This window comes from Elephantulus edwardii, unplaced genomic scaffold (genome assembly GCF_000299155.1).
Source record: "Elephantulus edwardii isolate Elephantulus edwardi_28Jun2011 unplaced genomic scaffold, EleEdw1.0 scaffold00352, whole genome shotgun sequence".
Lineage (NCBI taxonomy): Eukaryota > Metazoa > Chordata > Mammalia > Macroscelidea > Macroscelididae > Elephantulus > Elephantulus edwardii.
The window spans coordinates 1,513,315-1,526,929 of record NW_006400102.1 but is presented as its reverse complement, the minus strand read 5'-3'; the positions used below and the strand labels follow the sequence as shown (position 1 = coordinate 1,526,929).

Below are 13,615 nucleotides of genomic sequence, written 5' to 3'. Positions count from 1 at the left end.
TGGCCTAGTTTTCATTGCTGATACTGAACTTTTCCTATAATTCCTTCCACAGATGTGACCAGTGTGATTCCTGTGAACTCCATATATATATATATATAGACTTCATTTATATTTCTTATAAAAGGTATTTGCTATGAATAAATCATTGATTGTGCAGAATTCTATCATTCTATCCTTGGATCACCTTTTTAAAAAAAAATGGCAATAAATATGGATCTTTTCCAGTTAGTTGGCCAGATAGTTGTTTTCTAGATTTTTTTGGGCACAGCATAGTGAGCATATCCAGGGCTACATCTGTTTGTTAAAATATGTCAGTTGATATTCCGTCAATTCCTGAGGTCTGTTTTTTGCCCATTTCTTCAGAGCAGCTTGAACTTTCTCCTTCATTATCATTGCCTTAAAAAAAATATACTAGTTTACTTACAAAGTTTGTATAGTTTTTCTCACCAAATCTTTCCCATTTCCTTTATCCACCCCTCCTTCCACTCATCAAATTATATGACCGTATGATTAAGCCGCCTCCCCACCATGCTCATTCCTCTGCTCCCCCTTTTGTTCCTTGGATCCTCGTACTCATTTTACGATTATGGTCTTATACAGTATTTGTTTTTATGAGACTGAGTTAACTCACTTAGTATAATGCTCACCAGGCCCTCCCAAGTTAAGTAGTAATTTACAAAATCTTTGTTCCTGCGTACTGCATAATATTCTATTATGTGAATGTTCCACAATTTCTCAATCCATTCGGTTGTGACTGGATATTTGGGCTGTTTCTATGTTCTTGCTATGGTGAATAGTGTTACTGGGAACATTGATGTACAAGTCTCTGTACCTTAGTTCTCATTTTCTCAGGGTATATTCCAAACAGTTGAATAACTGGATCATATGAAATGTAGACATTCAGATTTTTAAGGAAATGCAGAACTGTCTTCCAGAGTGGTTGTACCATTTTACAATCAAACCAGCAATGTATAAGAGTTCCTATCTTGCCACATCCTCTCCAACATTTATTACTGGCTGCCCTGTTAAACTTTGCCACTGCTACTGGAGTAAGATGGTATCTCATTGTGGTTTTGATTTGCATCTCTGATTGCCAGTGATTTGGAGCATTTCTTCATGTGTCTTTTCGCCATCTGAATGTCCTCCTCTGTGAAAAGTCGTTCCATGTCCTTTGCACATTTTATAAATGGATTATCAGTCTTTTTCTTCTGGAGACCATGTAGGATTCTGTAAATTTTCATTATGAGACCCTTGTCTGAGATAGTATTTCCTAATGTTTGATTCCATTCAGTAGGTTTTTTTTACTCTGGTGGAAAATGTTTTTGATGAGCACAGAGATTTAATCTTTGGAAGGTCCCATTTATCCTCTTCAGATTGTGCATTTCTGGCTGTATTTGGCAGTCCCTTTATACCATAGACTAGTCTTTCTAAGTTTGATTCCAGTTTGTCTCTTATGAGCTTTATGGTTTTGGGCTTTATTCTGAGGTCTTTGATCTACCTTAAGTTGATTTTTGTATATGGTGTGAGATGTGGATCCTGTTTCAACTTTATGCAGGAAGCAGTCCAATTTTGCCATCATCATTTGTTGAAGAGGTTGTCATTTCCCCTTTCAATAGATTTTATTTGTCTAATATCATTTGACTGTAGATACGTGCAGTGTTCTCAATTCTGTTCCATTGGTCTATATGCCTGTCAATGTACCAGTACCATGCTGGGTTTTAGTTACTACTGCTGTGTAGTAGGTTTTGAGGTCAGGGAGTGCTATGCCTCCCACTTCATTTTTGGTTTTCAGAAGTATTTTGCTTATTTGGGGTCTCTTTCATCTCCAAATAAACTTAACAATTCCTCTTTTGATCTCCTTGAAAAATGAATTTGGTATCTGTATTGGAATTGTATTGAACATGTGGATTGCTTTAGATAGCATTATCATTTTCACAATATTGAATCTTCCTGTCAATAAATAAGGCACATTTTCCCATTTATTTAGGTCTTTTATTGTGTTTCACAAAAGTGTTCTGTAGTTTTCCTTGTATAGGTCTTTTGTCTCTCTAGTTAGGTTCACTCCCAAGTATCTCAATTTGTGGTTGGCTATTGTAAATGGTATTGCTTTCTTGGTTTCCTTCTCTGAGTTCTGTTTGTTACTGTATAGAAATCCCACTGATTATTGGATATTCATCTTGTATTCGGCCACTCTACTAAATTGTTCTACTAGTTCTAACAGGCTTGTGTAGTTTTTTTGTTGAGTCTTTGGGGTTTTATGTGTACAGTATATCATCTGCCTGTAGCAACAGTTTAACCATCTCTTTGCCTATAGGCATTCTTTTTATTTACTTCTCTCATTGTATTGCCCTAGCATGTACTTCTAATACAATATTGGATAGAAGTGGTGACAGTGGGTATCCTTGGCTGATCCCTGTTTACAAGGAAAATGCTTTTAGTCTTTCTCCATTGAGAATGATCTTGGCTCTTGGTTTTGCATATACCCTTTTCACTGTGTTTAGGAAATTCCCTTCTATTCCAGTTTTGCCGAGGGTCTTAACCAGGAAGGGATGTTGGATTTTTTTCAGGTGGTTTTGTTTTATTTCACTCTTCTGGCTTTTTTTTTTTTTTGTGAGAAAAATTTCTATTTAGAATTAGCCTGCTGGACTCAGTTTAGATGATCCCAATTTTGTTGGCAACATCCAAAGTATCATAATCAGGAGCAAGTCAAACACAGGCCTTCTTCTCTCCATCAGGCCTAATCAAAGTGTTGACCTTAACCATATCAATGTCATAGAGCTTCTTCACAGCTTTTTAAATTTTGTGCTTGTTGGCCTTGACATCCACAATGAACACAAGTGTGTTGTTATCTTCTATCTTCTTCATAGCTGACTCAGTGGTCAGGGGAAATTTGATGATGGCATAGTGGTCAAGCTTGTTTCTCCTGGGGGTGCTCTTCCGGGGGTATTTGGGCTGCCTTCAGAGTCTCAGCTTCTTAGGCCGCCAGAAGGTGTTTTGGCTGTGGATGCCCTTCAGGACTGCCTCCTTGGCCTTTAATGCCTTTGCTTTGGCTTCAGTTTTGAGAGGGACAGGGGCTTCCTTCTTTGCTTTTGGCGCCATCTTCGTAGAAAGGCTCTTCTGGCTTTTTTATTTCTAGTTTTTCTAAGTGAACTTTTAATATGAAAAGTTATCTTTAAAAACTGTCCATATTCCATCAATGCAATACTATCCCACCACCATTTTTACCTTTCCTAACAGCCCCAGAAAGATTTTCCTGTCCTAATCCTTATTCCCCACCCCCAGGTGAAAAAGCTACATTTAGCACAGGGAAATTTACACATGACTAAGTGTCTTAAATGAGGGAGATTATCTTTGATTACCACATGGGCTGTGGGAGCAAAGGCTTGACCCCAGTGCCTTGATAGCTTCATTCAAACTTGGCCAGCAACCATCTTCACATCCTTGGTGGTCAGCCTTTTTACTCACTCCGGCGAGGTGTTAGTGTTAACTGTCTACTCAAGCAGGATTCAAGATCAATGAGAAATAAGTCAAGGCACATGGAACTGGTAAGCTAGGAACTTCAGGGTGTTTGGGGGGATATATTGGCCTTGCTCCTGGACATATCTGCTTTGTACCATCATCCAAAAGTTCTTGGACATAAAAGCAGATAAGAGAGTATAAAGTCTAATATGCATAGTCAGGGGAACATGGAACCAGGATACCTAGGCGCTGCCTCCAGACCCAACAGAAACACATCTTCGAATGCTTCTTCCACAGAAAAGGGCCAGTTTTCTCTCCAGGACTTCCACTGCCTGGACACAGATTTAAGCTTGGCCACTTTCTGAAGGGCTGGGGATGAGTAAGTTCTGAGTATCCTCAGCTTATACCATGTCACAAGAGGGAACTGAGATGCAGAGAACTCCACAACATCCAAGTCACTCACTGCTGTGGATGCTTCTAACTCAAAGTCACCTCCCATAAGGTTTCCACAGTTGGAAATCCTAAAAGTCTATCTTTCTCCTAAGGAGTGGCTGGTGAATTCGAACCAGTGGAGATGCTCAGCTTTTGATTCACAGTGCAGCACCCTATAGACTAAGCGACCTCTTTTTTTTTTTTTTTAACCATGATCTCCAGTCAGCAGTAAATTCAGATTCAGGTTTCGTTCCAGAGGCTGGAGCTGGAAGAATCACAGGTTTCTCTTCAAGCTGGACAAGGCCTGGGGACTAAACATCCCTGAGTGACTCGGATGCCCTCTGCCACATCAAGTTTACGGGCCCCAGACTGAGTGGCTGGGGTCAGCTGGGACCTCCTCCACTGTCTACTCGTAGGGTCTCTGGCCAATGGCTTTTTCTGTGGAGGACCAGCTGGCACTTCCAATCAAAAGCTCGGCCACAGTCACTACAAAAGTGCCGCTGATGTCCAACATGGCTCTTAAAATGGATGACCAGCTGCGACTTCCAGCTGAAGTGCCCACACTCCTCACAATGGTAGCTGAAGGGCCAGTGAGGATGTGTCAGGGATGGCACAGCGGCTCTGGAGTGTTTATTGGCAGTCTCTTAGCACTTCCAAATGCTGACTGGCTCCCGGCATCTGCTTGCCTGTGGATGATGAATACTGACTTCCAATCAAATCCATCCAAGACTGCTCTGCTCACATATGTTGGGTTTCCTGAGTGGTGCCCCTGTCTCCAACCCAGGCCCGGGTTATGTGGCTCATCGTTGTACACCACTGGCCTGTGGCACTGGGACACACATGGTGGTTGGGCCTCACAGAGGCCAGACCTCCGGGCAGGCTGCCAGCTCCTCCAGGGAGCTCCTGCCCTCATCTCCCAGGGAGATCACGGTCCCATACTTCTGAAGTATCAGGTCCCAGTACAGCTCCTTCTGTGATGGGTCTAGCAACCCCCACTCCTCTGCATCCTGGGAGGAAGGAACGATATAGAGCTTGTGTTCTGGAATTCAAGGTGCCTCTCAGGTCCCTGGGCTGGAATCAGAGGAACAGGTGGAGCTATCTGCTGCCTGTCAGCATCTGGCTCCTTCTTCACCCTGTAGCAGAGCTGGACAGGCCCCTCCATCAGGGCAAGATGGGGCTCTGCAGAACCTGAGGGGAAGAGACCCTGTGATGCTAATTTGGCCTTCTGGAGTGTTGGAGGTACTCTCCTGCCCTAGAACATACGCTGTGATCCAGCCCAAGAGCTACCCAGGGTCATGCTGCAGGCCTTCCACCAGAGCCAGCACCTCCTCAGGGGTGCCTGGATGCTGCTCGCAAACTCAGGCCTGGATCTCAGGGGGCCACACGCCCAGGAACTGCTCCAGCACTAGCAGCTCCAGCATCTGCTCCTTGGAACGAGCCTGTTAGTGGAAACTTCAAAAGCTCAGCTGGGCGGCCTCTAGCTCCTCCAAGGTGGTTGCGGGGTCCATAGGAGACAGGTAGAGGCCAGGCAGCGCCCTTGTGAGTTGCCCGCAGAGTGTTCCAGGAATTCTGGAATGGCCAGCTCACCTAAGACTTTCTGCTGTTTGCTTGGAGTGCTCCTGACACTCTCTTCCTCCTTCTTGGTCTTCTTGCTCTGCACTGTGTTGTATTTGTTTGTGTGGTGGTGTTTCAAGTGCCTCTCCAAGTTGGTTGCGTGGTCTCCATCCATGTCTGTTACAAATTTTACACGTGCTTTTATTTCCAGTCTTTTCATACTTGAAGAACTCCCGACATGGATTCTTTCTGCTCCATCCCATACTAGAATCTGAGGACTTTCCGTTAAGTGCAGAAGTTGACAGAGGCAGCAGACGCCCCTTCAGATGCCAGCCCGGTCTTGGCTCCGCCAGGCCTTCATCCCTCACATCTTCGTCAACTTGCTCGATCGTGAGAGGGCAAGCCAGGGCAGAAACGGCCACCTCTCCCCCACAACGGCCTGCGGAACGTCACACATTAGCAGCCGTTGACCCAGGGCTGAGGCCACTTCCGAGGAAAGGCGCCATGCCAGCACAGCAGGCCATTCCCTCCAGATGGGTTTTTTGCATCTGTTGCTAGGATCATATAGTTCTTGTTACTTGCTTTGTTAATGTGATGACTTACATTGATTGTTTTTCTTATGTTGTATGTATACCTCTTATGAATCCCACTGGGTTATGATGAATTGGGTTTTTTAATGTGTTTTTTGGATTCTATTGGCTAAGATTTTGTTAAGGATTTTTTCAAGAGATATTGGTCTTTAGTTTTCTTCTTTGGTAATATCTTTGCCTGGTTTTGCTATTAAAGTTAAGCTTGCTTCATAAAATACCTGTGAGAATGTTCTTTCTTTTTCTATTTTTTTAAATAATTAGAATTGGTTATAAATCTTCTCTGAATGTTTGATGGAATTCAGCTGTGAAGCCTTCTGGCCCAGGACTTTTTGGGGGGGAATTTTTTTATGAGCTGCTGACTTACTTCTTTTGTTACGGGTCTATTAAAATGTTCTGCATCCGACCATGTAAATCTGTATACATCATGAGTTTTCAAGGAATTTGTCCATTTCCTCTAAGCTGTCAAATTCTTCAGCATATAGCTTTTCATAATATTCCGTTATCATAGATCTAATTTCCTGATTCTTTTGTGATGTCACCTCTATCATTCCATAATAGAATTATTTGTCTTTTTGTCTTTTGCTGGTCTTATTGATGGTTTCAATTGTTTTTTTTCTGTTTTTTATCTCATAGATTTCAGCTCTTGTTCTTATAATTTCTTCTAGAGGCTTTTGACTTCTAGATTATTCTTTTTCTATTTGATGACAGTGTTGAGTTAGATAATAACTTTATTGCCTCTTTTTAATTTTTAATTTTATTTTCATTTTAATTTACCTATATTTATGAACTGCCCCCTGAGAACTGCCTTAGCTGCATCCTAGAGGTTTTGATATGTTGTATTTTCATTATCATTCATTTCAAGGAATTTTTTTTTTAATTTAATTCTTTACTTTTTTTTCTATATCCCAATTGTGTTATGGCATTATGGTCTGAGAAGATGCTTTGTATTATTTCAGTGTTTTTTAATTTGTTGAGGCTTGCCTTATGCCCTAATACATGATCAATTCTGCCCCAATACATGATCAGTTCTGGAGAACGTGCCATGTGCATTTGAGAAGAAAATGAATTGAGTTTTAGTTGGATGGAATTCTCACAATATATCCAAAAGGTCGAGTTGGCCGATTGTATAATTTAGATCTTCTGCATCTTTGTTAAGTTTCTTCTGAGTTGACCTATCCTTTGGTGAGAAGTGGATGCTAAATTGTCCTACCTCTATTGTAGTGCTTTCTTCAATTCTGTTCACTCTTGTTTTATGTATTTTGCAGGTCTATCATTTGACACATCAATATTGATCAATAGTATGTCTTTTTGATCTACTGAGCCTTTAATAATTATATAGTGCCCCTTCTTATCTTTTACGGCGATTTTCATTCTGAAGTTTTTATCTGAGATTAATATTGCCACTACTGCTTTTTTGTGGATTCCATTTGCTTGATATATTTCTTCCAGCCTTTGATTAGATATGTCTCTTAAAAAACATATTGATGGGCTTTGGGTTTTTTATCCATTCTGCTGCTGTTGTTCTCTTGGTTGGTGCATTTAGTCCATTCATAATACGTGTGATTATTGACAGGCCTGATTTGCTCGTTGCCATTTTGCTGTGTTTCTTTTTTGTTGTTTCTTCTATTGTTCATCCACTTTCCTTTGTTTTCTCTATGTGAAGTACTTCCCTTAAGAGTTCTCATAGATTTGGACTTGTTTTCATAAATTCCTTAAGTTCTTTCTTTTCTTCATATGAAGTGATTTTGCCTTCATATTTGATGGAGAGCTCTGCTAGGTATAGGATCCTTGGATGGCAGTTGTTTTCTTTCAACTGTGTGTATATGCCATCCCATTGTGTTTTTACTCACATGGTTTCTGCTGAAAAATCAGAACTTAATCTTACTGCTTTTTCCTTTGTAGGTGACTCTTTGTTTTTCTCATCCTGCTTTCAGTATTTTATTCTTACCTTTTATTTTGAATAATTTGACTATGATATATCTTGATGTTTTCCTTTTTGGATCTAGTTTATTTGGTGTTAACTGAGCTTCTGGGTTGTTTTCTTCTAGTACCTCTTCCACAATTTTCTTAGTGATTTCCCTTTCCCTCTCATATTCTGGAATTCCAATCATATTTCCAATCACACGTACATTATTCTTTTTGATGTCATCTCACATGATTCTAATGTTTTCTTAATTTCTTTATGTCTCATCTCATGATTTTTTATCTAGTATGTTTCCATTCCTCAGCTTCAGCTTGAACTTGCATATGAGTAGTTGGTGGTCTGTTCCACAATCAGCTCCTGGCCTAGTTTTCACAGCTGATATTGAGCTTCTCCAGTGTTTTTTTTCCGCAGATGTAATTGATCTGATTCCTATGCATACCGTGAGGTGAAATCATGTATATAACATGCGTTTATGTCTCTTAAAAAATCGTATTTGCAATGAATAAGTTTTTGTGCAAACTTCAATCATTCTCTCTCCAGCTCCATTTCTGTCACCGAGTCCATGTTTTCCAACTACTGAATCTTCTTCTCTGTTTCCAACTTTTGCATTCCAAGCAAAGGCGTTTGACTGTGTAGATCATAACAAACTGTGGCTGACTCTGAGAAGAATGAGAATCCCAAAACACTTGATTGTGCTAATGAGAAACCTATACTTGGACTAAGAGGCAGTCATCAGAACAGAGCAAGGAAACACTGTATGGTTCAAAATAGGGAAGGGCCTACACCAGGGATGTGTCCTATCTCCATACCTTTTCAACCTGTATGCAGATCAGATTATCCGGGAGGCTGGGCTCTATGAGGAGAAATGTGGCATCAGGATTGGTGGAAGATCTATCAACAATTTGCGTTATGCAGATGACACAACCCTGCTTGCTGAAACTGAGGAGGACCTGAAGCGCTTGCTGCAGAGGGTCAAAGACTGCAGCCTCCAATATGGATCGAAGCTCAATGTCAAGAAGACAAAGATTCTCACCATTGGACCAATTGGCAGCATCAGGATGGAAGGTAAAGAGATTGCGATTGTTCAGCTTTAGTTTGCTTGGCTTTATAGTCAATACTCTCGGCACCAGTAGCCAGGAAATGAAAAGACGTATTGCGATGGAAAAGTCTGCTGTTAAGGGACCTCTCCAGGGTACAGAAGAGCAATGGTGTCTCTCTGGAGACTAAGGTGCGTCTGATACAGGCCATGGTCTTCGCAATCACTTGTTATGCATCAGAGAGTTGGACAATTACTAATGAAGATAAAAGGAGAATTGATGCCTTTGAGCTGTGGTGCTGGAGAAGAGTATTGAGGGTACCATGGACTGCTAGGAAAACAAACAGATTCATCCTGGAGAGGGTTAAACCAGGCTGCTCCTTGGAGGCAAGGATTCTGAGGCTCTGTCTAACATACTTTGAACATGTTGTAAGGAGGGACCTGTCCTTGGAGAGGGACATCATGCATGGTCGGGTGAAGGGACAGCGTAGGAGAGGAAGGCCCTCTATGAGGTGGATTGATTCAGTGACTGGGATAATGGGGATGGGAGTGTCGGAGACAGTGCGATCGGCACAGGACAGAGCAGAGTTTAGGGCTGTTGTGCATAGGGTCGCTATGAGTCGCAAGTGACTCAGTGGCACATAACAGCAACAACAACAACAACATGTTTCCATTGAGGTTCTTGTCTTCCACCTCACTTTCTGCTTCTTCTGTTTTACATTGTCCTTCAAATGTGTTGGATACTTTTGCCATTTCAGTCTTAATATTCTGGACTGCATTTTCATACCTTTCTGTTATTTCTAGTACTGTATTGGCAGTACCCTCTCTATCTTATGATGATTTTTTTAAGTTCCTGTACCTCTTTATCTATAGTTTTAATTCTTTTTTTCCATTTTTTGCATTTTGTTCGATATTTGTTCAAGTTCCTCCTCATCAATGTATTTATTCTGGCTCCATGTCTCTGGAGCATTTGCTTTCTTAGTAGTTTCCATTGTTTCTTCCATCGCTTGCACCTTCTTCTGTAGCTGTTCAAATCACTCTTCATCAATATATTGTTTTCTCGTTCTCTGCCTATAAGATAATCCCTTTACGTGGCTTTCATCGTTTACATCATCTGTCGTACTTTAATTTGTAGCTGTTCAAATGTACGCCTATCAGCAAATATTATCTGCCCTTCTTGACTCTGGGATATTCATGAGGTCCCTAATTTTTCTCTGCTTTTTTTGGAGAAGGCTTAATTTGGTTTTTCACAGTGTTTGAAGCTGCCTGCTGCTTTCTTGACATTATGTGGAGGGGTTTTTTTAAAGTGTTAGGTTGTTTTTATTGTATCTGGGAAAGTTATTGTTGGTTCTTGCCTTTATAATGTTTCCAATTAGTTGCCAAGATCCATCTGACATTGGCAGTAATGTCCCTAGTGCCATGACTTTTTCTAAACCCAGCTTGTATTTTGGGTAGTTCTCTGTCAATGTTCAAGTCTTTTCTGTATAATCTTCAGCATGATTTTGCTAGTGTGTGATGTTAGTGATATTGTTCGATAATTTCCACACTCTGCTGGGTCACCTTGTTTTGGAATCTGAATAAATATGGACCTCTTCCAGTCAGTTGGCCAAGTAGTTGTCTTCCATATTTCTTGGCACAACTCGGTGAGCATATCCAGGGTAGCATCTGTTTGTTGAAATGCATCAATTGATGCAGCCTCAACTTCCTTCTTTATCACCACTGCCTCTTGAGCATATGATGTTTCTTGAAATTCTTCTGTGTCTGCCAATTCTTTTTAGTATAGTGACTCTGTATACTCCTTCCATCTTCTTTCAGTGCTCCCCAAATCATTCAGTATTCTGCCCATAGCATCCTTAAGCATTGCAACTTATGGCTTGAACTTATTCTTTATTTCTTTCAGCTTAAGAAATGCTGAAGGGAGTTCTCGTGGCTTAGTGGCAAGAAGTTGCACTGCAATCCCAAAGGTGTACAGTTCAAATCCACCAGATGCTCCAGTGGAGGAGGGGCAAACTCTTCCTGTGCCAGTTGGATCCAATTCAACGGTACACCAAATTAAAAAGAATAAATAAATACATACATAAAGAAATAAATATTTTAAAAAAGGAAATGCTGAGCGAGTTCAGCCCATTTGATTTTTTTACTCCAGCTCCTTACACATTTCATTATAATATTTTGTCTTCTCTAGCGGTCTTTTGATATCTTCTATTCAGCTCTTTAACTTCTTGATTTCTACCTTTGGTTTGGCTTCTCAGCACTCTAGTGCAGTACTCAGAATCTCTTCTAACATCCATTTTGGTCTTCTTTCTTCTTTATAATGATTTTTTGCATTCTTCATGAATGATATTCTTGATATCTTCCCACAGCTTATCTGGTCTTTTTTCATTATTGTTCAAGACCTCAAACCTATTCCTGGGTTGGTTTTTAAATTCATGGGAGATAGACTCAAAGTCAAATTTTTATTCCTGTGCATTTGATTTAACCTTCTTTAGTTTTAATTTGAACTTGCATATGAGTGGTTATGTAACACTGATGTGTCAAATGCTTGAAGTTCTGTATACTAAAGTCTCTTGTTCTATTTGACCTTGGGATGGTCTCACAGCCATGGAGGAAAGGACCCCCAGGTGGTGGGACCCACAACTCCAGGGATGCCTCAGTCCTGTCTCCCAAGCAATGGTGAATGTTTGTTCTTGGTACAGAGCTTCACGTCTCTCACTTCTTCTCCTGGAGCTTACTGTCCTTTGTCTCTGATGTGGTGGGAGACTAGACCTCCAGTTCGGGCAGCTTGTATGCAGAGGCTCTCCAGTCAACCCTCTCTTGCAGAGAGCTAAGAAAATTATTTTCTCTGCTTAAAGTTCTATATACTAAAGTGTCTTGTCCTGTTTGGCCCCTGACATGGGCCTGCAGCTGTGGAGGCAAGGACCCTCAAATGGAGGGATGGACCTGTAACCCCAGGAACACCTCAGTCCTGTCTTCCCACAAGCAATAGGGAGTGCTCAGTCTCAACACAGAACCCTCTCTCCCTCACCTTTTCTCCTGCAGCTTAGAGTCCTCTGTAATGACTTTATACATTCTTCATAGATGATATTCTTGATATCTTCCCAAAGCTCATCTGCTCTTTGTTTGTTAGTGTTCAAGGACTCAAAGCTCTTCCTGAAATGGTTTTTAAATTCAGGTGGGATAGACTCAGGGTCACATTTTGTTCTTGTGGATTTGATTTAACCTTCTTTAGCTTCATCTTGGACTTGCATATAAGTATTTAATGGTCAGTCACAATCAGCCCCAGGCCTAGTTGTCACAAAAGGTATTGAGCTTCTTCAACAATTCTTTTCACAGTTGTAATCTGATTCCTATGTCGTCCATCAAGTGAGGTCCATGTGCATAGTCATTTGTTTTTCTTATAAAAAGTGGTATAAGAAAAAAGAAGTGTAAAAAAAAAAATGTTTCTTGTAAAAGAAACTATAAAAGTATTTGCAATGAATAAATCATTGATTGTACAAAATTCTGTCATTCTGTCTCCAGCCTAATTTCTGTCACCAAGTCCATATTTTCCCACTAATGGTCCTTCTTTGTTCCCAACTTATACAGTCTAGTCACTCATTATTATTATTGCATGTTGTTTTTGTATGTTTCATCAATTTTACAACTGCAAGAGTTGGTAAAAATCATCCAATTTCCTCCTCTTTGGATATTGGTGCATATATTTGAATGATAGTGGTATTATTAGGTCTTCCTTATATGCATATGGATATTATCCTGTCTCACAACATTATATTTCAAGATGGATCTAGAAATGGTCTTTTTAACTATGTATGTGACCCCATTTTTTTCCCTTACATTTTCATTTCTGGTGTAGTAGATTATTATATGATTATCTGATTCAAAATGTCTCATGCCATATAATTTTGAAAATCACTACCTAACTTAGGAGAGATTGGAAAGTATTATGCTAAGTGAACTAACTCAGTCCTGTTAGGACAAAGACTATATAAGACAGTTATTTTAGAATAGACAATTAGTAAAATGTGTATGAAGATCCTTGAGGTGGGAGGGTAAGAGCAGAGGAGTGGGCAAGGGGTAATCATAGGGTCCCACAATTTGATGGGTCAAGGCAGGGGTGTGTAAAGAAAATGGGAAAGATCTATCATGGAAAAACAATGTATACAAATTTTGTAAGTAAACCTATATAAAATAAAAATTTTATTTAAAATAAATGTGCATATATGATTGAATTCAAAATTAAAAGCAAAACAAAAACGTCTTACAGCAATCTATCTCATTTGCCATTGCCTATTATTTCAAGATTGAGTTACAGAGGAAATAAAAAATGAAACAATGATAATGATAATGAAGCATTCTAAAACTTCTGGTATACAGGTAAGGCAGCCCTCAGGGGACAGTTCATAGAAATAGGTACACACAAAGAAAGGAAGAAAGAAGCAAAATAAATTACCTAAGTCAACACTTCCATCAAATAGAAAAAGAACAACAATGTAACCCCACAACCTGTAGGAAAAAAGGAAACTATAGGGATAAGAGCAGAAATCAATGAGCTAGAAAACAGAAAAGCAATTGAAAACATAAACAAGACTAGGAGCTGGTTCTTTAAAAGGGTTAATTAAA

General features: G+C 40.1%; 2 pseudogenes; both read right to left on the bottom strand.

Moving 5' to 3' along the window:
- Positions 1–4,745: 4,745 nt before the first annotated feature.
- LOC102876187 lies at positions 4,746–5,620 on the bottom strand (annotated as a pseudogene).
- Positions 5,621–5,820: 200 nt separating this feature from the next.
- LOC102875786 overlaps positions 5,821–13,615 on the bottom strand; it is a 10,789-nt pseudogene continuing 2,994 nt past the window's right edge.